General features: G+C 48.3%; 1 long non-coding RNA gene across 1 annotated transcript in view; it reads right to left on the bottom strand.

Moving 5' to 3' along the window:
* The window catches only part of LOC108400019 (uncharacterized), a 143,463-nt gene extending 122,192 nt beyond the window's left edge, over positions 1–21,271 (bottom strand). Inside the window, exons 1-4 of the long non-coding RNA XR_012128522.1 lie at positions 19,467–21,271; positions 19,230–19,317; positions 10,271–10,405; positions 9,566–9,692 (exon numbers count right to left, since the gene is read on the bottom strand). This is a non-coding gene — a long non-coding RNA (uncharacterized lncRNA). The remainder of the gene's footprint in view (positions 1–9,565; positions 9,693–10,270; positions 10,406–19,229; positions 19,318–19,466) is intronic.
* Between the last annotated feature and the right edge of the window lie 1,618 nt (positions 21,272–22,889).

The raw sequence follows: 22,889 nt of genomic DNA, 5'->3' as shown, positions 1-22,889 counted from the left end.
TCCGGCCTGGCCAGCCACAGAGATGCTCACATTTGTATAAAGTAATTGACCACGGGTCTTTTAAAGAGAACACTCTGAGTTTGAGGATTGTAGCAACAGAAAGGAAACGAAAAAATAAGATTCCTCCATTGTCTACAACCCAACAGGGCTGTTGATTTGGAAATGGCCCAAATTGTGGTTGCGAATCATACAAAGACCTTAGGGGGCTTTGGGGAATCCGTCTTTGTGGGGAGTGACAAAGGTGTCACCTTTCAGGCCTTCATCAAAAGGCTTTGTCTTTACCCATGAACCAAAAGTCAAAACAAACTGCCCTGAATTATTCAAACTGGAATAAGCATTTTGGTTTGTTTTTTTTTAAGACAAAGGGGACGATCCTTTCATTTCCACCCATGGCTTGCTATGTATCCAGGGCTCACTGCATAATAAGCTAGGCCCACCCAGTGCAAAATGAAAATGCAAGACCTCTTGTTCAAAGAGGAAGAAGAAAAACTTCTAACTTTATTCCATGATCTCTGTCTTGATCTGCTGTGGGGTTTTCATTTGCTATTTAATGTCACACTTGGAAATACTGGCAGGTGAGCACAGCCCTTTACAGTGGCCCATGGCCCTGTCCCTCCCCCTGCCTGTGCCCAGGTCCCCACTGGAGCAGAGGGCACATACCCGGTGTGGCCAGGGCAGCAGAAGGGGGAACCAGGACCCCATCCAAGAAGGCAAGAAGGTGATAGGAGGCAGGACTTCACTTACAAAGCACAAATTCAAAGACACAATATTAAGGATTTCAAGATGGCTAAGGCAGACCATTAAACCCAAGCGTGGACTCCCCCCCACCTCTGCCAGTCAGTATATCTATGGCCAGACCCTGCTGGCAGCGTGGGTTCAGGGCCTGGGCCAAGTTACTGATCTTCGCCATTTATAAAATGATAGTGACGGAGCCCCTGGAGCAGGCTGATTTGAGACTGAGATGGCCTAATAATAATTGCTAACTCTTACATAGCAGTTGCTATGTGCCCCACACTGTTTTATGTGCTTTCAAATATGAACTCATTCAACCCTTCTAAAAAGTTGATAGGTGGGTTGGTACTGTTCCCATTTTACTAAAGAAGAAACTGAGGCACAGAGAAGTAAAGCAATTGCACAAACCCACACAGCTGTGAGTGAGGACGTGGTATCACCCAGGTCTGAACACATCCTCGGTGTCCTAGAGTCTGCACTTCGGGGCCGGGAGCACACAGTTCAAAGCCCCTAGAAGGTGACCAGTGGTACGGTTTCATTTCATGTAATCCTCACAATGAGCTGATGAGGTGGATTTTTAGACTTATTTGAGATCATTTCAGAAAGGAGAACATGAAAGCTCAGAGAGTATAAGAAAGTTGCCCCAGGGCACCCAGCAGGACTGACTCTGGGAGAGAAGAGGGTGTAGGCCAAGGGGATGAGGAGAGATGGCGAAAGTGGGCCTTTATCAGAAGGGGCTTGTGCGGCTGCCTTGGAAGTTTCTGCATAGGCCACTGGCTCTAGAGGCAATTGAAGACTTGCGTTTGAAAGGTGCGGAAGAGTTGGTTGTAGAAGCCCCAAGATGCTAGCAGCCTAGGTTACCAGGGCAGGACAGCAACGTGGAGATCACTGAATCCAAGTCCTAACTTTATAGCTGGGGAAACTGAGGCTGGAGGAGAGAAGTGGCTAGCCTAACGTCCCAGAGACAGAAAGCACAGGCCCAGGAGTTGATGAGCCCCTGGCCAGAGTGCCTGCCGGGTCTATGGAGCATCCTGAGCACATAGCAAGGGTCCCAGGCCCATAAATCCCACAGTCAAAACCCCTCCTCGATAACCACTGGCACAGCAGCCTTGAGCACAGCCAAATCCTTATACAAAATAAAGACCCTTGCTTCTAAGAAGTCCATTTCTAGTTAGGATTGTTTTTTCCTCTTGTAACTTTAAAGAAAAAAAAAAACACTAGCTTTAAAGTCAAACACAGAGGTTTGAAAAGGGTCCTGTCACTTCTCGGCTGTGTGATCTTTGGTAAATTACTTAACCTCTCTGAGTTTCAATTGCCTCATCAGTAAAATGGCTTTGAATCACCTCATAGCCAGCGTAGATTTCTGGAACAGATTAAATAAAAAGGAAGCTGCAGAATATAAAACGGGTTATTGTAAAAGCTGGCACATAGCAGGGGCTCAAAAAAAGGCCATGCTGAACCCAGCAGAGGCCAAACCTACACACAGAGGAACCTCAGGGGACATGTCAGTTTTAGAATCACCTTAAAAGTACCTACCAGACATCTCCATCTGAAACCCAGGGAGGGAAAACAGCAGAATCTGGAGAGGTCTGAAACAGGGCCCCCATTCATCATGACCCAGCAGACAAGACAGGGCCGTTCGTGATGGGAGGCAGCGAGGGGAAGTTGAAAAGGAGGGTAAGTGTGAAAGAACTTACATTTTTGGAGTTTTTTGTCTATTTAAGGTCTTGTTAACCACTCAGTAAAACTCATTTCTGGTTCATGTTCTTAGCAGGAAAACACATTTGGGCTAAACAGTAAGAATGGACCCAAACGTGGAAAGTCCTCACAGGCCCTCACGCCTCTCTTGGGTTAAGTGCAAATGACAGGAGTTGAGCAACTCAATTTGAATAATTGAACTTTGAGGGTTTCAAGGGGAAGCACCCAGGGCAACCTTCTGACTGGGGACCTTATGACACAAGCAGATTTGAATTCAGAATATCTGTAAGTTCGGAAGCTTCTCCCTGGACGGCAAGGCATTCATCCAGCAAACAGTGCCCCCGCCATAGGTGTGGCCACTGTGCTGGACGCAGAGCACACAGGTGGACGACATGGACTTGGCAGGGGGCTTACCTCCTTGCAAGGGAAGCTTGCAAAAGAGACTCACCCACAATCACAAGCAACAGGTAAAAAAATAGTGAAAAGTCTAAACTCAGAGGACCCAGCTGACTGGGAGGCCAGGAAGGCCCTTGGAGGAGCTGGCCTTGCTGGCGACTATGAAGGGTGAATGGGGTGCAGTAGATTCCCAGGGGCTACCCTAACTAAGGACCCCAAACCAGGAGGCATAAAACAGCAGAAATTCATTCTCTCGCAGTTCTGGAGGCCAGAAGTCTGAAATCAAGTGTCAACAGGGCCCTGCTTCTTCTGAAACCCATAGGTAAGGTCCTTCCTTGCCCCCTCTAGCCTCCAGGGCTTTGGCATTCCATGGCACTCCACGGCTTGTGGATGGGTCACTCCAGTCTCTGCCTGCATCTTCACATGGCCTTTTCCCTGTGCTGTCTTTTTTATAAGGACACCCACCACTGGATTAGAGGCCACCCTAATCCAGGATGACCTCATCTGAGCTAGAATATATCTGCAAAGATCCTGTTTCCAAATAAGGTCACATTCACAGGCAGCTCAGTGTAGGACTTCAACATGTCTTTCGGTGGGACCCAATGCTCTGCACTGTAAGGAGCAACCCAGGTGGGGTAAGCAGCAGGCAAAGCCCTGAGCTGGAGCTGCACAGGCAGGAGACGGTTCCTTTGGAACATGAAGAAGTCAGCCTGTCCAGTGCTTGGTAAGGGGCAGGGAAAGTGGTCATGGTGACATGGACCGTGAGCCAGAGCCAGAGCAGAAAGTGGGCCCGGGAGACAGGGTGGAGCTACTGGGAATTCACCAGCTTTCACTCTCTGAGAAAGACACGCCTTTTCCAGCTCAGGCTGGAGAGGGCCTCAAGGAAGCTGACCCACAGGTAGGAGGTCATGGCCACAGGCGTTTTCACAGTCTGATGCACCACACCTGCACTGGCCTGCCACTCTGCAGGACCAGAGGGGAGACAGAAACTTCTGGGCAATGATGGGCTCTCTGTTCTGGAAAACCAGAGGCTAAATGTGTCCCGTTTCCTGCCTATTTGCTGCCTGAAAGCATCCTGACAGGCAACCCGGGAAACCAGGCAGTGATTTCCTGTGCAAAAAAGATGGCATCTTGGCTATACATAGAAAATGCAATTTTGTTTTTGAAAGATATACATGCTACACACACACAACTTTTTCTATATCTTGAGATATACAATATACATATATATATATAATATTTACATGCTTGAAGCTTTCAAGCATATATAAATATATAAAGCACATATATTTTATGACTTTATTTATGTGCCAAAGGCTTATGCTTGAACTAAGGATTTGTTTTCTGTCGAGGTTCTCTTTGGTATAGGTCATTCATTTACTCATTTCACATTTACAGCATGCCTACCATGTCACGGGTGCTCTTTTGGCCGGGCCTATGACATAAATCTCTCCCTCCTGGAATTTACTGTCTAGTGGGATGGGGGAACCAATGATCCACTCAAACAGTCGTGAGGCACATTAAAGGTGCAGAGGACACCAGAGGAAAATAAAGGTAGGAAAGGGAAGAAGGAGCATAGCAGAATAGGGGAAAGTTTGGATGTTAAATGCAGTGGCCAGGGAAGGCCTCACTGAGACGGTAACACCCAAGCAGAGCCCTGGGAGACATGCAGAAGTGAGCAGACAGGGCAGAGAGAGGATCATGGGGGCAGAGTGCTGAGGCAACTCTGCCTCAAGTGTCTGAGAAATAATGGGCAGGATGGTGGGACGGGACAAATGGGATGGAGGGAATTAGGATGTGATCAGGGAGTAGCAAAGTAGCATCACAGACCATCGCAGACGCATGGTCTTTACTCTGAAAAGGATGAGAATCCTTTGGACATTTTGAAGCAGAGAGTTACGCACTTCTGTTTGGAGACTGGACTGTAGAGGGGCGAGGGCAGATCAGAAAGACCAGTCAACGGCTGTTGCAATAAAGCAGCAAGAAATGCTGGCAGCCTGGCCCAAGGTGGGGGTCTCAGGGCAGGGAGAGGAGGGGACATTCTGGATGATATTTTGCTGATGGACTGGACATCATGGGTGAGCGAGGGGAGTCCAAGGTCGGCTGAGTCCAATAGCCTGAGTGACTGAAAAGGTGGAGCTTCCGTTAATGAAGATGAAGAAAAGCACAGATGGGGAGGCCTGAGGGAAAATACGAAGTTTGAGATGATGGTTAGACACCCAAGTGCAGGGGTGGTGGAGGTGGCCAAACGCAGCAGTCCGGAGGCCAGGGGGAGGGAACATTTAGTAGGGGATGTCCGTATAAAGAGGACATGGATGTCTCAGAGACCAAAGCAGCACTCCAAGGACTTATGTGTAGGGAGAAAAGAGAGCTAAGACCCAAGGCCCAAAGGCGAATATTGCAACTATCTAAAGTGCAGGGTTACAGAACAGAGGGTGCAAATGTGCCTGAGAGGAGCAGCCAGGGGGAAAGGGGCAATCCAGGAGAATGGGGTACAGGAAGCCAAATGAGGGGCACCTTTCAAAGAGGAATTATTAACTGTCTCAAAAGCAGTTCAAGTCATAAAAGACTCCCAAGAAGCACCGGAGGATGCACTTACATTTGAAAATGAAGACAAGGGCTCTTTTGACATGTGGAATTTTTTTGTTCTTACCTCTTGCACCAGACACAATAATTAGTTGGTTATCTTCAGTATAAGTCTAAGCTTATTTCCTGTTGGCCTTTTCCACTGAAGTCTATTCACTGGGGGTGTAGGCTGAAAAGTGATCCTTCAGATTCATATGTTGAAGCCCTGACCCCCAGTACCTTGCAATGTGACTGTATTTGGAGATAAAGTCTTTAAAGAGGCTATTAAGTTAAATGAGGACATGAGGGTAAGGCCCTAACCCATAAGAAGAGAGACACTGGGGATTCACATGCACAGAGAAAAGTCATGTGAACACGGTGAGCATGTGGCCTCCTGTAAGCTATGGAGAGAGGCCTCAGAAGAAATCAAACTTGCTGACACCTATCTCAGGCTCCAGAACTGGGAGAAATTAAATTTCTTTTTAAGTCACCCAGTCTGAGGTATTTTGTTATGTCAGCCCTATCAAACTAATCTAATGAAAAATAGGAAGCTATTTTTGTCTTTGCATCTCTGGCACCTAGCACAAATCATGGCCCTCCAAAGCAGACGATTATTGAATAAAAGGGCAACAGGGCTTTTGGCTTCAGACACACATTGATATAGGGAGCTGTGTTCCTTAAGGTTGGATTTGACAGCCAAACATGAACAGAAATGTATTTTTCTTTTATATTCTAAAAGTCTAGAGAGAGGCAGCTCAGGACTAGAAGAGAAATCTCTAGTTTCCAGCATCCTTCAATATCTTGTTGTTCTACATTCTGCCTCATGGTTCAAAATAGCTGCTTAAGTGCCAGCCATCACTCCTACATTTCTAGTTAGCAGGCACAAGGAAGAGGTGTCCTCTCCTTCCCTCTTCTTAAGAACTCTTCAAAGAACTCATTCAGGACACCCGTGCTTGTATTCCACTGATGAGCAACAAGCTCTATGGCTATACCTAACGGCAAGGGAGGCTGGGAAATTTAGTCTTTATTCTGGGCAGCCATGCACCCAACTAAAAATCAGGGGTTCTATTACTAAAGATGAAAGGCAAATGTAACCATTTCTAGCACTCTTCCATGGGTCCTCCCAGAAGAGTTGTAACCAGCCATCCCTGGCACAGCACTCCAACCCACCTTTCGCAGGAGCCCCTCAGCTTAGGGTCCTCTCTTGGTGTCCCAGAGAGCTGGCTGGCAACCACTGGTCTAGACCCACAAAGGGGTGGTTTGCTCTGCAAATGGGACGTGACACCTCCAGAGCTCCTCATTAGAAGCCAATGACAGAAAGGAGGAAATGGTACCATTGAAACAGTTTCTGCCGTCTTCTCAAGGGATGCTGGGCCACAACAAAGTGTGGGAAGAAGAAAGAACACTGAGAACGAGCCTCTCTTGCACCAGAGGTGACTTGTGAAGGCACCTGTCCTGGTACCAATGGGCCACTTCACCAGCCTGGTGGCAGAGGTGGATGAGATCATTAGGAAGATGTATCTCTTGGTTACTTGGGCAGCTATTTACTTTTCATCTGTTGGTCGAATGTGGGTCTGCGTCCCCCGCTGGATACACATTCTAGGGGAGGAGGGACCTGGCCTATTACTATGCACATCACTACATCCTCAGGACCAGGCTAAGGGTCTAACCCAGAGAAACACTTCCATGGTATTGAAATAAATGTATATTTACATAAATATCTAAAATATTTAACAAAACATCTGTCAGAAAAGGGAAGGAAAGAAAGAAAATTTAAGAAGCTTGCAGACCCAACACTCAACCCATGTGTCCACCTCTATCCCACTCATTTCCATGAACCTGCATGGCTGTCAATCAATGAACATGCCCGTCCTCTAGTTGAGACCATACTGGCGAATATGGATGCTTAAGGAGCTTACAGTATAACTGAGGGAGCAAACCAGCGCATGCATAACATGAGAGTGGGCAGAGAAACAAAAGAAAGCATTAGCGAAGTGTGTTGAAAAAAATATTTAATTATAGAGAAAGATGCTTATGACATAGTTTTAACTAAATGAGCAAATCAGAAAACAGCATGTAAAGTATAATCTTCTCCCTGAAATGCATATATTTACATTATAGGTAAATACATAGAAAATGCAATGGAAGGTTATACATCAGGCCACTGGCTATATTTGAATGGGGTGATTATTAGTATTAATTTGGTTATTTTTATTGATTTAAATTCTCTATAGTGATTGTAAATTACTTTTGGAGCTAGAAAAAAGTAATCACAATTATCTTTAAGCATACCAATAAGTCCACAGAAAGGTGCAAGATCTGCTGACTCCCATAGAAGAGGTAGGCCAACAGTCAGGGAAGGCTTCCAGGAGGAGAGGACAATGTGGACTGAGGTGGTTCATACAAGAAAGGAAAAGTGGTTCATTTCCTTGAAATCTGCCTATACTGACCCTGGGGAGCAGCCCAAGACCCTCATTTGTGTCTCTTCAGGCCTCAGAAGGAGCAATGCAGGCTGTTGGCTGGGCTCTTGAGAGGCCTTCCTGCCTGGTCTCACCTAGAGGCCTCCGACAATGCCCTCATGCCCTCAGTCCCCACACGCCCTCAGTTCCCACGTGCCCTCGAAAGCACCTTTCCCCAGAAGACCTGGGGAGCACGTGCAGTACTGTGTCCCCCGAGGAAGCATGAGCTAGTGACCCAAAGGGCACCATATGAAAGGGTGTGCACAGTGGGCAACGACGTCCTGAGTGAGGTGGCCCTCATGGTTGGCCCACTCCCCCCGGATTGGCAGGTCACCCTGACCAGCCCCTTCATCCCAGATCGTCAGCTGCCTCATCTGGGAAATGGGGTACGGCTCTCTCATGGGGCTGTTGTAAGGGCAAAATGGGATGGGTTTAGTGAAGTTAACAGGAAAAGGGGAGAAATGGTGCTTCTTAGACAGTAACTCCTCACACATATTAGCAAACAATGATCACCCCCTGATTCTCCAGGACGTGCTGTGCATACTCCTGCCAGACACCTGACAAGGAGGGTCCAGCCTGGTCCCTGCCCTCTGTGGCCTCTGATCTCTGGGGATGGGGAGGATCAGGCAGTGGCGACAGAGGTAATACCTGTAGGATGTGCCCAGTATTCAGTGCCATCACTTCACGTATCACAGAGGAAACCTCCCCAGAGAAGGGGCTGGCTGGTGAAGGGGAGCCAGGCAAGAGACATTTCCACACTGAGCACCTACTATGTGCCAGGAACCCTATCATCTCTAACAAGACAACCCTACGTGGTAGTTCTCCTCATCACCATTTAAACATAGAGGACTACGAGGTGCAGAGAGCCAGGGCTGGTTTTGTCGAGGCCCTGATTGTGCGGTGGGTTGGGGCTGGGGTGGTTGAGAAGCTCTCTGCTCCTTCTGGCAGCTGTCTCTCCATTCTCACCCCTCCTATGCCTTGCGCAGGCCTGGTGTCTGTAGAGGCACTGCCTCACCGGCTCAGCCTTGAAGTATGGTGTTTCCCCCGTGTTTCTGAAGCCTCCAGAGCTATTCTTTGGGATGCTCTAAACCCAGGGGATTCTCTCCCTCCTCCCACAGTGCCGGGGCTACAGAGGGGTGAAGGCTTGGGGCTAGGAGTTGATAAGACAGGGTGGGGGAGACAGAGGGGAGGGGACACAGGGACCACCAGGAAGGGAGGCCCACTGCTCCAAAGAGGTCAACAACTTAAGGCTTGGTTCTGGGAGAAGTGTCAGGCCCCAGGGAACCAGGATGGAGCAGGGTTCCAGGGCACCAGCCGGGAAAGAAAGAGAGGAAGGCTGCCAGCACCCAACAGAAGGTGAGCTGTACTGGGGTGCTGCCAGGGAGCGACGGGGTACACACACCTGCTCCCTGGCTGTGAGTCCGAGAAGGGCAGGAACTAATGGGGGCAGGGGAGCAGGGGATGTGATGGGTGGTCTTTTCTGAAGCTCATTCCTATCATGAGGGCTCAGAACAGGGCAGAGCACAGCCAATCATAAAACTTGAGCAGGGCCACATCCAGGGGGAAAACGTCACTGTGGTTAAAAAGCATGGAGTCAGGTTGCCTGGGTTTGAATCCTGGCTTTGCCACTTATTAGATTCTCAGGCAAGTGAATTAGCCTGTCTGTGCCTCAGCTTCCCCATCTCTAGCACAATGGTCTAGGACAAAGGTCATACCTGCTTCGGTGCTGACAAGAGAGATGAGATGAGTCTGTGCGCTTTCAGCCTTAGAAGGGTGCCTGGCACACAGTCAGCACCGCTGCTCATCCTGCAAGACCATCTGGACCAGGAGTCAGCAAACTTTCTGTAAAGGGCCAGAGAGACAATATTTTAGGCTAGGCTAGCCATAGGGTCTCTGTCACCCTGTTTTGTTTTGTTTTTAATTTCTCAACCCTTTGGAAATGTAAAAGCTCAAGGTCCTTACAAAACAGACCACTGTCCAGATCTGGCCCACTGACTATAGTTTAGAAATCCCTGATCAGACTAAGGCTGACCGTGGAGGTCACGTGGGTGGGGGCAGGGGCCCATTGCCTGGCTTACTGCACCTGGAAGGGCTGCGCTAGGGACTGAATTGGGAAGAGCCATGGGTCCAGGGGTGACGAGGAGCCAGAACAGGTCCAGGCAGAGGAAATGCAACAAGACTGGAGGCCTGGGGAGGGTCTGGCAGGGCTGCTGTGGCACTCTCGCTCTGAGCCTGGGGCTCACCCACTGGTATCTGGAGTGTCTGGGGACAGCAGGTAGGTGTCATTCACAGGGGTGACCATTCATTCTTCCAGCAAACATTCGTGCAGCATTTACTATGTTCCAGGTGCTGTTCTGAGCCCTGGAGAACACAGAAGGGACCAGGCTCTACACCTGGAAACCCTGGCTGGCAGCTGGCACCTTTGCCAGCTCAGAGCTGGGCTCCAGTCCCGGTCACAAGGATGCACATGCCTTGGTGAACTCAGCCTTCCATGGCTCCTGGGTGGTCCCCTCACAGGGGCTTAGGAACCTGGGAACCTGGACGGTTCTGTCCTCCTGGAGGGAAAGGAAGAGAAAGACCTGACTATAAAATGGTAGCATGGCAGTGGCCCCACCCACACTGCTCCCCTGGCACAGTGGACAGGGAGCCCTTGATAAACTCTGCTAAGTCCAGGAAGATCTCAGTGAGCACCTCACAGAAACCAAGGTCCCGTGAGGCTCCTACCTGTGATCCCTGACCATCACAGGAGTGTCAGCCTGTAGCAGAGATCTCTGAGTCTCTCTCCCCAAGTGAGAAATAAGGACCAGTTTTATTGTAAGAATGGCTGAGTATTTACTATGTTTTGGGTACCTGATACATTATCTTATTTAACCTTCACAACAACCTATCATGGTGAGCATAATTGTTGCTATCTTACAGATTGGAAAATGGAAGCTGAGGCTCCCTAAGGTGTCCAAGGTCATTCCGTTCATCACATGGGAAGAGTGAGTCAGAAACCTGCTCACTCTGTGCCCCAGATTCCTGCTCCTTGTCGGCATCCTAGCCACTGATACCATACAGTAAGCAGTATCTTTTATCTTGACTCATCTCCTGAGTGGTTCCCTAGGCTAGACTTGTTGCAGCTATGTGGCCAATCGATCCCTAATGAATATGCGAGCAATGGACAGGTGGCTGAGGTTCTTTTTACACAGAAATGAAAGTAACACCACCTTATACATGAGAACAGGAGGGCACGGAAAAGTCGGTTCTGACCATGTTGGAACAGAGTGGGGCAATTACGTCAAAGAAAAACTAAATATCTGAGACATCACTGAGAATCTGTCCCTCAAGCTAGCTGCTGTTTTCAACTTGTAACTGCCCGCACACCTGCCATCAGGGGAAAATGAAATCTGTGGTCACCGAACGACAAGGATACCTTGATTGCAGAGCAAGAGCCACAAAGATTAGCTGTAAAAAACCAGAGAGTATATATTTTCAGCTTTGCGGGCTACATGTTTCTCTCACACCTGCTCAAGTCCACCACTGCAGCAGGAAAGCAGTCCTGGACAGTATATAAATGAATGCGTGTAGCTGTGTTGCGATAAAACTTTATTTCCAAAAGCAAGTGGTGGGCCAGCCTTGGTGTGTGAGCCATAGTGTGCTGATTCCTGGTTTAGAACAGGCACAGTGATAGGAGAATAATGAGAATTGATCTATATATCAGTGTATGTGTGTGTGTGCATCTAATTTATCTATGTATCACTACGTGATGAGAATTGATCACGTGGCAGGCTCTCCCCATATTTTATCTCCTTTCAATAATAGGCGCTTGCTGTGTGCTTACCACAGGCAGGATACTGTTCCAGGCATGGGCCTTCAGTCAGGAAAAAATAAAACCCTTTTCTCCCTGAGCTTACATGATGGGGAACCCTGTCTATACACCTCCTTAGGAGAACTATCACCCTCACTTTTCAGATGAAGAAAAGAGGCACAAAGAGCGAACATCCCAGAGATTGTGGGGGTCAGAGCTGGGATTCCAGACGAGAGCCCAAATCTCAGTTCTATCCACGACTCCACACCATCCCTCCAGTTAAAATCAAGACCCTCAATGCTACACCAGAGGCTGCATTCACCAAGCAGTCATCCTGAGCCCAGCTGAACAGTGGCTGCAGGCACCTTCTGTGCATCACGGACCCCAATTCCAACACCCGAAGCAAGACATGATGCAGTGCTAGGGCAGCACCCCCAGAACTACCCCCACCAAACCTGGGACCCAGACATGGCAGAGGACGCAGCGGTCCCACCCCAGGCCCTCCCGCAGCAGCCCCGCAGCTCAGCCTGGGGCAGGCCAAAGAGCAGGAGGACGGAGCCGGCTCTCGGAAGGCCCCATCTGTGCGGGGAAGAGCGCTAGTCAGCCTGCCGGCCTCTTCTTATGGTTTTAGGTGGCGTGGATCCCGAAATAAAAGAACTCTCTATAAAATAAAAAGAGATTAAGCGAGGAAGGTAAACAGAGCGGAAGAATGTCATTTTCTTGAATTTCCATTTGGTGCTGGACACCCAGTGAACATTTTATCCACACACAGGGCCATAGGCTGCTCCTGTTTCATAGACCAGGGATTGGCAAACCTCTCTGCAAAGGGCTGGTGGTAGATATTTTTTTTTCTGTGGGCCACTCAGTCTCTGTAACGAGCCCTCAAATATGCCATTACAGAGTAAAAGCTCTGTACACGCTGCCTGCAGCTGTACAGACAACACATAAATGAAGGATGATGGTGGTATGTTGATAAAACTTTATTCATACACACTGAAGTCTGAACTTCCTATAATGTTTACCCATTATGAAATATTCTTCTTTTGATTTTGTTTTCAAAATTATTAACACTTCCATTTAGCTTATGTTTCCATTTAAAATGTGCATTCAAAATGTAAATTGTAGAAAATACTTGAAAATGTAATGTTCCATCTTCCTTTGTGGCTACACAAAAGCGGCAGTAGGTTGGATGTGGCCCGCAAGTCATGGTTTGCTGACTCCTGCCCTAGATGATGTCACAGCAGTGCAGGAAGGTTCGGCACATGCCTTCATCACAGCTGCTCAAGTGGCAGGCCTGGGAGTTTAACCCAGAATCTAGGTGTGCAAGCTACTGGTGTAGAATTCCTAGAGGCATGTGGATCGTAGCAAAAGCCTGTCTGTGTGTGACAATTGCCAGGAGAACTGCGAAAGCTTTCATTCAGTCATTCATTCATTGACTGATCCTTTAAAATGTGCAAAATCCTGTGGTAGGAGGTGTTCATATCAAGAGCCTCTTTACAGCTTTGAGGGTTGTTTGTTTGCAATGGTTATTCCCATTTTTACAGACAAGAGAACAAGTTGTGGAAGGAAACCATGCTCTTTCCATTGTCTCAGCTGCTTAGGCATTGTAGGGTGAGATCTTTCTTACGAAATCCGGCAGCAAATAACTAAAATGAACCAAATTGACAAAGCTGAAAAAGAGAGATTTTAAGGTTGAAAAATAGGTATATTGTTCCAAATAGGGCCAATGGGAAAAGCTCAGTGGAAGATTTTGGACTGAGCAGCATTTGAGTCATCAGAGATGGGGCATCCTGGGAGCAAGGTCCCAGAAAGGGGGCTGGGAGGCTGTGAAAGGGTGAGGGGGGACTGTGAGGGTGAGGGAGGAGGGTGAGGGTGAGGGGGGCTGTGAGGGTCCCGGAAGGCTGCGAGTGGCCAGCTGCCGCACACAGTGGGAAGGTGGGCTGGCTGGCTGGCCCAAGGAAGGCCAGAGACACCTGCTGGGGCAAGGGGCTGAGGTCCAGGAAGCTGGGGCCTCCTGGGAGTCATTCTGCTGTGACAGTTACACAGAAGCCAGTGCCTTAGGTTAGGAACACAAGGCTGTGCTTTCTGAAGATGTTGGAAAGGGCTTTCAAAAGGAAGGAGAAAAATAAAATTCAACGTCACTGAGGAACTATTGTCAGCTGCTCGTCTCAGCCTGCAAGTCTGCAGTCCCTAGTGCTGGGAGGGTCCCCCAAGCCCTCCCTCCAGCCTCAACAGGTAAGATGGAGGGGGCAGGTGCACTCCAGACTTAAAGCTCAGGCTTGGGCTGAGCAGGCAGGGCCTCTGGGACCCCTGTCTTCTCAAGCCCCTCTTGCATTCTGATCCTCACAGTCCTGCTTCACAATGCAGAGCCTGAGACCCAGAGGCCCAAAGCCTCGATTGAGGACGCACCCTGACTTTTCCTTTGATGGCTATTCCCAATAGCATTGATTAGTAATAATTAATGATTAACACTGGGCACTTGTGATGTGTTTCCATGACTTATCCTGTTTAACCACCAAATCCTCACCACCGGATGGAAAGCTCTCATGCACTATACGTACATGTAAGTGTACAGATGTGTGATATTGTATGTCATGCCAACAGGGAACCTGAAGCACAGAGCAACTGTTCTGTTCTGCACTGAGTAGCCAGCCTGGATCAAACCCAAGCTGTTTTAGGCCAGAACCCTTGTTCCCAGACACCTCCATGTCCCTACTGCGCACCTGCTACTGTCTGAGAAACCCCACTGGGGACAGAGAGCTGGACAGAGAGATGAAGGATAAGCAGCTGTCTGGGAGACCCTCTCTCCCCAGGTAAGAAAATGAAGGACACGCTTGGGGAGGGAGTGGGGGCGCCGGTGTGTATTGACACGGGAGACCGGAGGATTATTCTGAATAAAGGTCAGGCTTTCCAAGCCAGAAAGCAGGCTGAAGGGTCGTGGTTCTCTCACAGTGGCACAGGCCCAGCAGGCTGCCAAGGCAAATGCTGAACTTGGCAGGGTGTGCAGGCTTGTCTAAAAGTCTCAGCCCTGCCAGATCACTCGGGAACACCAGGGCAACCTTCTTACCAGAAAAACAAACTCATGAATGCCTGCCAGGGGAGCAGGTCAGAGGAGTCCAGGAGGCTTGCATACGAGAGGCCCCATGACGTTCCTCCTCCTGCTGGGCTGATCATACCAGCAACCGACGTTCACGGAGCACTTACATGGCAGACACGTGTGCTGAGGCTCTAAATGCACTGTCTCTTAAATCATCAAGAAAAGTCCTTGAGGTAGGTAACAAAATCATCCCATTTTATAGATGAGGCAGCTCAAGGTCAGGAACTTCACCTCAGATCATTGTACTGTTCGACGGTGGGGTGAGATTTGAACCCAGGCAGCCCATTCCAGGGGCTACATCACGGCCTCCATGCTGTGAGGAGGCAGCTGGGCATGTGGCCATGGGAGAGACTGAGCTCAGAGCCCAGCGTCATGAGCATCAGATCTTGGCTCCATCCCTTCCAAGTGGAGCTGGGAGATCTTGGATTAACCATGCTCAGGTCCTATTGTCTCACAGGTAAAATATGGATCCCTGGTGGTAAGTTACGAGGATGGAAGACAGGAGCAGAGTGGCTGCCAGCAGTTCCCTCATAATTGGTGTTTGGTCTCCCAGATGCCACAGGCTCTGCCACCTCCTAGAGTATGGCGTGCACCCTCTCTGAACCCCAGCTTCTCTTCAGCTCCCATGGAGTCCCTCATCCTTCTGGGTGAAATGCTCCAGACTAGAGCTGCCAAACCTACCAAGTGATCCCAAAGGCTCCCGAAGATCGCCCAGCCGCATGGCTTCTCCCTCCCCATCAAAGTCAGCCTTCGCCTTTCTCCACCACCCTCCTTCCTTGCTAGGTCAGTATACTCCTTTCACCCAGGGAACACAAGGGACACTGAACAGGTGGAAAATTCAGCTGCATCAATGCAGTTATTCTGCAGAAGCCTGGGCACACAATCCTGTGAATAAACAAAGGCAGGTGAAGCCAGTCTTACATGGAGTTGCCTGAACCTACTGGAAAGGAGGATACTCAGTCAGGCCCTCCGTGGAGGTGACCAATTCCATAAACACAGAATCACCAACTTCAGAAAAAGATTTTTGTTCCTTGTCTGCAAACCATTCTATAAATCCATATAAACCTCCAGACCTCCTCTCCCGGGGAGGAGGAAGGAGGTCCATACAGAGAATGCATCTCCACATAATTGGTGTCCTTTGCGATCCTCAGTGTTTTATTATGTGCATTTTTAAAGCACTATTCTACAAAGGCATCCAGAGCCACCCCAGTTTCTCAAAAGGGTCCGTGGCACCAAAAAAAAAAAAAAAAACACGTTCCAAAGCTCTCTGGTCCTGGCTCTGGGCCCCAGGAACTCACATTTCCTTGCCCTTCATGAAATTCTTTCCTACAGGCTTCTGAGAGGCTCACAGATGGGACTGTGTTGTCTCCACCTTTCAGCTTCCCTGTGGAAACCTTCTGTTTTACCTGTAAATCTGTGCCACTGACCAAGCGGGAGAAACAAATCAAGGACTGTTCTGATATGCACATACCTTCCCGATTATGGCCCTTACTCTGCAGCATAATCACCTGTGTCATTCTCTGCAGCGTCTGGGAGGGCGGGGGCAATGCTGAATTCTTATATCCGCGCATCTCAACAGCAACTAGGAAGAACAAGTCTCGGATAATTATTTGCTAAATGCCTGAGGAGAAGAGAGGGAGCAGTTGCGGAGAAAGACTTTTCCAGCCCACAGCTTCTCTCCCCATTTTCATGGGTCCATTTCCCTCCTCCCGCAAATCCCCAGACATTTTTCTCTTGGCCTCAGAGGTCTGTTCAGAGTTCCTGGCCTTTTCTTCTTATTTGGGCCACATGGAGAACAAGCTGGCACAGCGTCTGCCTGCTGGGGTCAGAGCCTGGCCGTGCCCTCTCCCCCACACCTACAGCTTCCTTCCCCTCCTGGGTGGGCTGCAGCAATACTGCTCTGCTCTATAGAGGAGTAGGCGCCTGTCACAAATGCTGGCTGGGACCACTGCACCCCAAACCTGAGAGCACATGTTCATTCCAAGTGCATGTATAGCATTCCCCAAGCCAGATGTATGCAGGACAAAAAATTAGTCTCAATACATTTCAAAGAATTGCAGTCTCACATCTCTGAGGATGATGGAAATAAACTAGAAGTTAGCAAGAGTAGATAGGCAGAAAATCCCCAAATACTTGAACAAACTCTCTCAGTGCTTGACACAGAGTAGGTCCTCAATAATTCTTCCCCAATGTCTTTCTCTACCACAGTCAGCATTCCTCTGCTGCTACTAAACGGAAAGGCTGCCTACCTGCCAAGGTTCCGGCTGCAGCCCTGAGCGTGCCCTGCCTGCCTTGCCTGGACAGTAAGCTGGGCTAATGAATGAGCCAGCCCCAGAGCCCCCACTGGGTCCCCCAGCTTTCACCAGATCTACACTCAGGAAGATCTCGGCCAAGATGGGGTCCCAGCCCACTCTCCACTTGAGGGACTGCACGGGGCTCCATCTGGTGATGGGTCTTGCTCTATTCACTCACAACGGTTCTTTGGCACATCAAATCATCTTCATTTTGTTTAGGGAGTTTAACTGACACCGCTTGAGGGAAACAATGGAGGAAGTGCATCAAAAAATGCCTGCCTTCCTCCGCCTGCCACTGTAGAGGGTTTCCAGACAGCCAGAGGGTTTCCAGACGGCCACACATTCAACCAGAAACCAACTCAACAGACCAGGTCATTCGAGGTAAATGGCAACTGTGGCCCTGACAGTCTTTGGATTGGGGGACGAAGCAGGATCTGAATTTGGTTTAAGGGTTTGCTTTAGTTTTTCAAGGTCAATAATCTGATCCGTGTTTTTGGCTCATTATATAAATGGGCAATGTAGTGCTGATAACGCGCTACCTATAAAAGCCAGGAGGTAGAGCCTGGTACTGCAGGAATGTGCGACGTGTAAACAGCAACACTTTACTGAGACAAGCTGGTTGTGGCCTCATTTCCTACCGATTAGGAGAAAGCTCTCCCAGATGAGAATGAGGGGAAAATTAAGACCCTAATTAAAGCATACCTGAAGAGGTTTGTACGTGACAAAATTTCCTCAGAACTCAGTCCATAGAAGGTTTCCACTGGGATCTCATCAAGAAAGGGCAGTTTCAAAAAGTAAGATTAGAGGTCAGTTTTGTCACATTCCTGCCATGGGGCCATGGGCACAGGGCTTCTCTCAATTTCCCTGTCTGTAAAATGGGGATGATGAGAACCCACTTCAGAGGGTCGGGGGAGGGCTCAGTGAGATGAGGTGTGAAGATGCTGAGCAGGGGCATCTCCCATGATCTCAAATGATACAGAACCCATTTCCTGTGATCCAAGCTAACACATTAAATTGTCATGACACTCCTGGGAAACAGATACTTTAAAGTTATTTCCATTTTGCAGATATGAAAATTAATGGCCAAGGACACAAGAGGTGGGATTCCAACTCAGTCTAACTCCAGAGCTTCAGGAAAGATCGGTTTTATTGGAGTGACAGCAGAAACCAGTACCACCACCACCAGGAGGACCAGCCGAGCCCCTGGGAACAGCGCACTGGGGCCAAGGGCAGCCAGGAATCTCCCTGCAGGAACATTCGAGCTGTGCCCTAAAGGATGTGTTGGTTCTCACCAAGAAGAGGAGGAGGTAGGAGGAGCCTCACGCGTGGGACACTCCCACCGCAAGGAGGTATTGCAAGCAACTCCCTGTTCAGGTCGGGCTGCAAGGGCGGCTGTGCTCAGCGCGCTGGGCTGGAGACTCACATGAACTCACTCCCACGTCTTTGCAAACATTCTCCTCAGCACAGCACAGTGGGGAAGAGCACAAGCCCTGAGTCTAATGGCCTAAGCTGACCTAATACAAAGGTGGGCGACTTTGAGCAACGGACTTAACCTCTGTGGTCCTGAAGGGGACTTACCTTTCAAATGAGGGCCAACATACCAACAGTCTGGGTGGCTGTACTGGCTAAACAGGGTACTCCACACAGAGGCTTGGCTCACCCCTGCTGGTATTCTGATGCTTCTTTGTCTTCCTGCTGCCCTAGATGTAGCCAGGGTCCCCCCTGCCATCCCTCTGTTCATTGCCCAGACCCCTTTTGTCTCTCACAGAACTACTAGTTAATGTCCAGAAAAAGAGAAGACTCAGAAACTGAAGAGAAGTGGGGCTTGGTCTATTACTGTTATGAGAGATGGGGTGGAATTCCACTAAACTCATCCAATTTAGGGATCTGACTTCATCTCTCTTGCAAAATACATTTCTTCTAAATAACTGTGATAAGGTATCATTTGAATTCTAACCATTTGACAGAGGCTTGAGGAAGGAACTTTCTGCCTGAACCACAAGGCTGTCTCTGTTGATCTTTGTGTTTTATTGTGGAAAATAGGATGACAGATTAGAGACTTTCACACAAAGACACATTTCCTTTAAGCTCCCTGTTCATTCCTCACAAACTCAAATTTGGGGGCCATGTTCCATGCCTGGGCTTAACTAGGTGTTGGTGTTAATCACTCTTTAAATCAAACATCCTAAGATACATACCTTTACAAGTTTCAACATCTCCAAAATAGGTATGCATCTTACAACCAGCGTGATTCAGTAGTTTAACTGGAGGCATTTGTTTCTTTCTCTGCGGCACATAAATTAATCTGTGAGTTATATAATTGATGGCACCTTAGATTTGAGGAAATACAGTATATACTGAGAACCATGCTACGTTTCAAACAAAACTTGCTTTGGCTCTTAACAACAACAGCATAAATACTGTGCCTAACTTACCCATGAGAAACCTGATGGCCGAGAGGTAAAGGACACTTGCTGGAATCGGCCTGGTAGGTAGGAGGAGGGGTCAGGGTGGAGTTCTGCTTACTCGGGCTAAGAACAAATTACCACAAAGCTTAGCGTCATAAAACAACAATCATTCTCTGTTACTCAGGAGCTTTTGGTCAGGAATTTGGGAGGGGCTTGACTGGCGGCTCTCACTGGGGTTTCCCATGCCCTTGTAGTCAGATGTGGGCTGGGCTGTGGTCATTGGAAAGTGTAAATGGTCTAAACGTCCAAAATGGTAGCTTGCGTGGCTACAAGCCAACGCTGGGCTCCAGCTGGGGGCTCAGCTGAGACCACAGACGGATGCACCTACACATGGCTTCCTTAGCAAGGCAGTCTCGGTCGTCCCCCGAATGAGCACGTGAGGAAAGCTGGAGAGAGAGCTACATGACCTTTAGTGTGCTACTGCTTGAAGCAATCACCAAGACTCAAGGAAAAGATATAAATCCCATTTTTCAATGGGAAGAATGTCAAAGGATGGGGCCATTATGTTTTTAAACCATTGCAGATAAGAGCCCTGGTCTGACCGATGCCAAGACACCATGTGGGCTGGATTGCTCCTCTGGTACCCGGAGCAAAGGAAGGGAGAAAAAGATCTAAACATGACGAAGATTTTTAACACATGCAGGAGGAATCACCCAATCCCTGCACATTTACTTTCAAAATATTCACTCTGGGACATTAAACACTGATGTGGTATTGCTCCCATGGTTCATCTAGAGCTTTCCAGGACACGGATCAGGGCCAGCTTGGTAGTCTCACAAGGCACACTGGCCTTAGAACTTTGCCAGACATTCCTTATTTCTATCCAGAAAAATGCTTTATCTGGTTTAATATTTACTGGGCACCAATTTCAAAATGTTCTGGGTTCTGTGACTACCTGAATGAACAAAAAATGCCTCTTTCTTCATAGGGTTTATATTCTGACTGGGGATCTAAAAAAGTCATCAAATCTGTTTTTAAACAAGTCACCAAGTCATAAGAACGGTGGACAATGACAGAAAATGAGGGGTGGGGTAAGCCGTGTTAGAAGGGGTGGTCAGGGTGGTCAGAGAGGGCCTCTCTGGGAGTGGACTTCTGAGCAGGGATTTGCATGAAGTAAGGAGATGAGCCAGGGAGGCATGTAGGGGAAAGGGCATTCCAGAAAAGGGAAGCATTCCGTGCTAAGGCCCTCCGGCCAGCGGGGGCTCTGTTTGGCCTACTGCAACGTGACCAGTGGGGACAGCAGGGTGAGCAAGCAGGAAAGTGGCAGGAGACAAGGCCTACAGCCCACTTGGGGAGGGCCATACAGGGCACAAGAGGACTTCAGATTTTATTTTAACAGATGGGACTCTACTGGGGGTTTTGAGCAGGTAAGTCCCATGATTTGGTTTACATTTTTAAAGGATCTTCCTGGTGGCTGAGGGAGAAGGAAGGATAGGGTAGAAACAGAAAGACCAGTTAGGAGGCAGTCTCCTGTAGTGAACCAGGCAAAAGCTTGGGGTGGCTTTGTCTGTACTGTCATGGATGGAGAGGGTGAGAAGTGGGACGCACATATATTTTGAAGGAAGATTCCACAGGATTTAGTCATGGACACATGTACCAGTTGATCCTTTAACCTCACAAACAAGGTATATATCCAAAAAATGCTTAATTGTAGCCCACATTCAGATCTGATTTCTACAGAGGGTGGCAGTATGGGTAGTAGGAAGTGAGAGAGACCCATGTCAAACCAGCACCGACACACACGAGCCGGGGGTCTCGTACCTCGTGGCATAAAATGGCCTGGGACCAGGCATTACCCCATCCTTGCCACCCCCACCCTCCCCACCCCTGGTGAGAAAGATGTGAGAAGATTCAAAAGAATGAGGCCCTGGCTGGAAAGACCCTTTTAAAACGGAGTTCAGAAAAGTCTAGACACTTCTAAAAGGGCTGTCAGGGGAGACCCACACCCATTTGCATGGGTAAGTTTGGGTATTTTGGTCATTCCCTCCATGACACGACTTGGTAGTCACAGCCCCTCCCCCTTTACGAGTCCACGTTCTCTAAGGGGCCTTTCTGTCAAAAAGAAACCACCACCGTGGCTGCTTCGAGACAGACTTTGAGGGGAGTTTCATGCTCTATGAATCTTGGTGGTGACAGGGCCATGGTTCTGCTTAAACACCGTAAGTAGCCCAATGATCACATGAGGTGCAAACTCAAGCCTAGAATAGTGACTACTTTTCTTTGTTTTTTTTTGACAAACATGTATATAACCACTCACTATATGTCAGGCAATGTTCTAATCCTTTTATAAAACATTTAGTCATGTAATGCTCATAATGATCCTTTGAAGTAAGTCCTATTATCCTTCATTCAATACTCAATTTATTGAGCATTTTTTGAGCATTTTACAGATGAGGACACTGAGTCACAGAGAAGCTAAGTGACTTGTCCTAGTCAAACAGCCAGTACGTGGCAGATCTCTGAGTAGTACCCAGGAATGCTGGCTTGAGAAATTGGGTTCTTCACTACCATGGTAAGGTGCCCAAGACTGTTTTTTGGTAGAAATCTGTATCTCTATTAGAAATGATTTCAGCTTCAAATAAAAGACAATTCAACTTAGAGTGGCATAAACAAGTAGGAATTGTTTCAGTAATAAGAAATCTAGCAGTAGCCTTCTGTCTTAGTTGGTAGAACAGCTGAACAGTGCTAAGATCCAGGCTCTTCCTATCCTTTTTGTGCCACCATTTTAGTCTGCTGTCTTGTCACCTCATGCTTGCAATATGGCTGCTGCACCTCCAGGTATCATTTCCAACATCTAGACATCAAGAAAGGATAAGAACAGGCTTCTTCCATGATTGGCTTTATCTTTTTATTTGGAAAGAGAACCAACCCCTCCCTAGCATTATACCCCTAACAGAACTACATAACATGCCTACCACTGCCATATCTGGTTTAAATCAATCTCAATTCATCTTGTAAGGCTGGGATTGGGGCCTGTCTTCCCTGAGATCTGGGGCCTCCTTCCTACCACCTGAACCTACCAAGGTACTAGGTAATGGCTAGGCAATGGCTATTGAAAAGATGACAGCATTTTTCATGGGTAGTTATTACTATCTCCATTTTACGGATAAGCATATTGCAGTTAGAAGTCACAAAGTCAAGACATGTGGCTGGCAAAATGGTAGCCCTAGAATACTCACCTAGGTCCTGCTGACGCTTAAGTCTCATGCTCTGAACTGTGGCATAGTACACTGTGGAGTCAAGAATGGAGGAATGCATTTTTGGCTTTACCTCTAATCCTTGCAGAGCCTTGGGCAAGTTACTAGATCTCCCTAAGCCTCAATCTGGTCTCTGCATTGTGGCTACTAATGGTACCTAACCAGAAGTGGCTGGGAGGGTGAAATGAAGTAA

The sequence above is a fragment of the Manis javanica genome, chromosome 2 (genome assembly GCF_040802235.1).
Source record: "Manis javanica isolate MJ-LG chromosome 2, MJ_LKY, whole genome shotgun sequence".
NCBI classification, from domain to species: Eukaryota; Metazoa; Chordata; class Mammalia; order Pholidota; family Manidae; genus Manis; species Manis javanica.
Note: the sequence above shows the minus strand (reverse complement) of the source record. Positions and strands in the feature narration are given on the sequence as shown.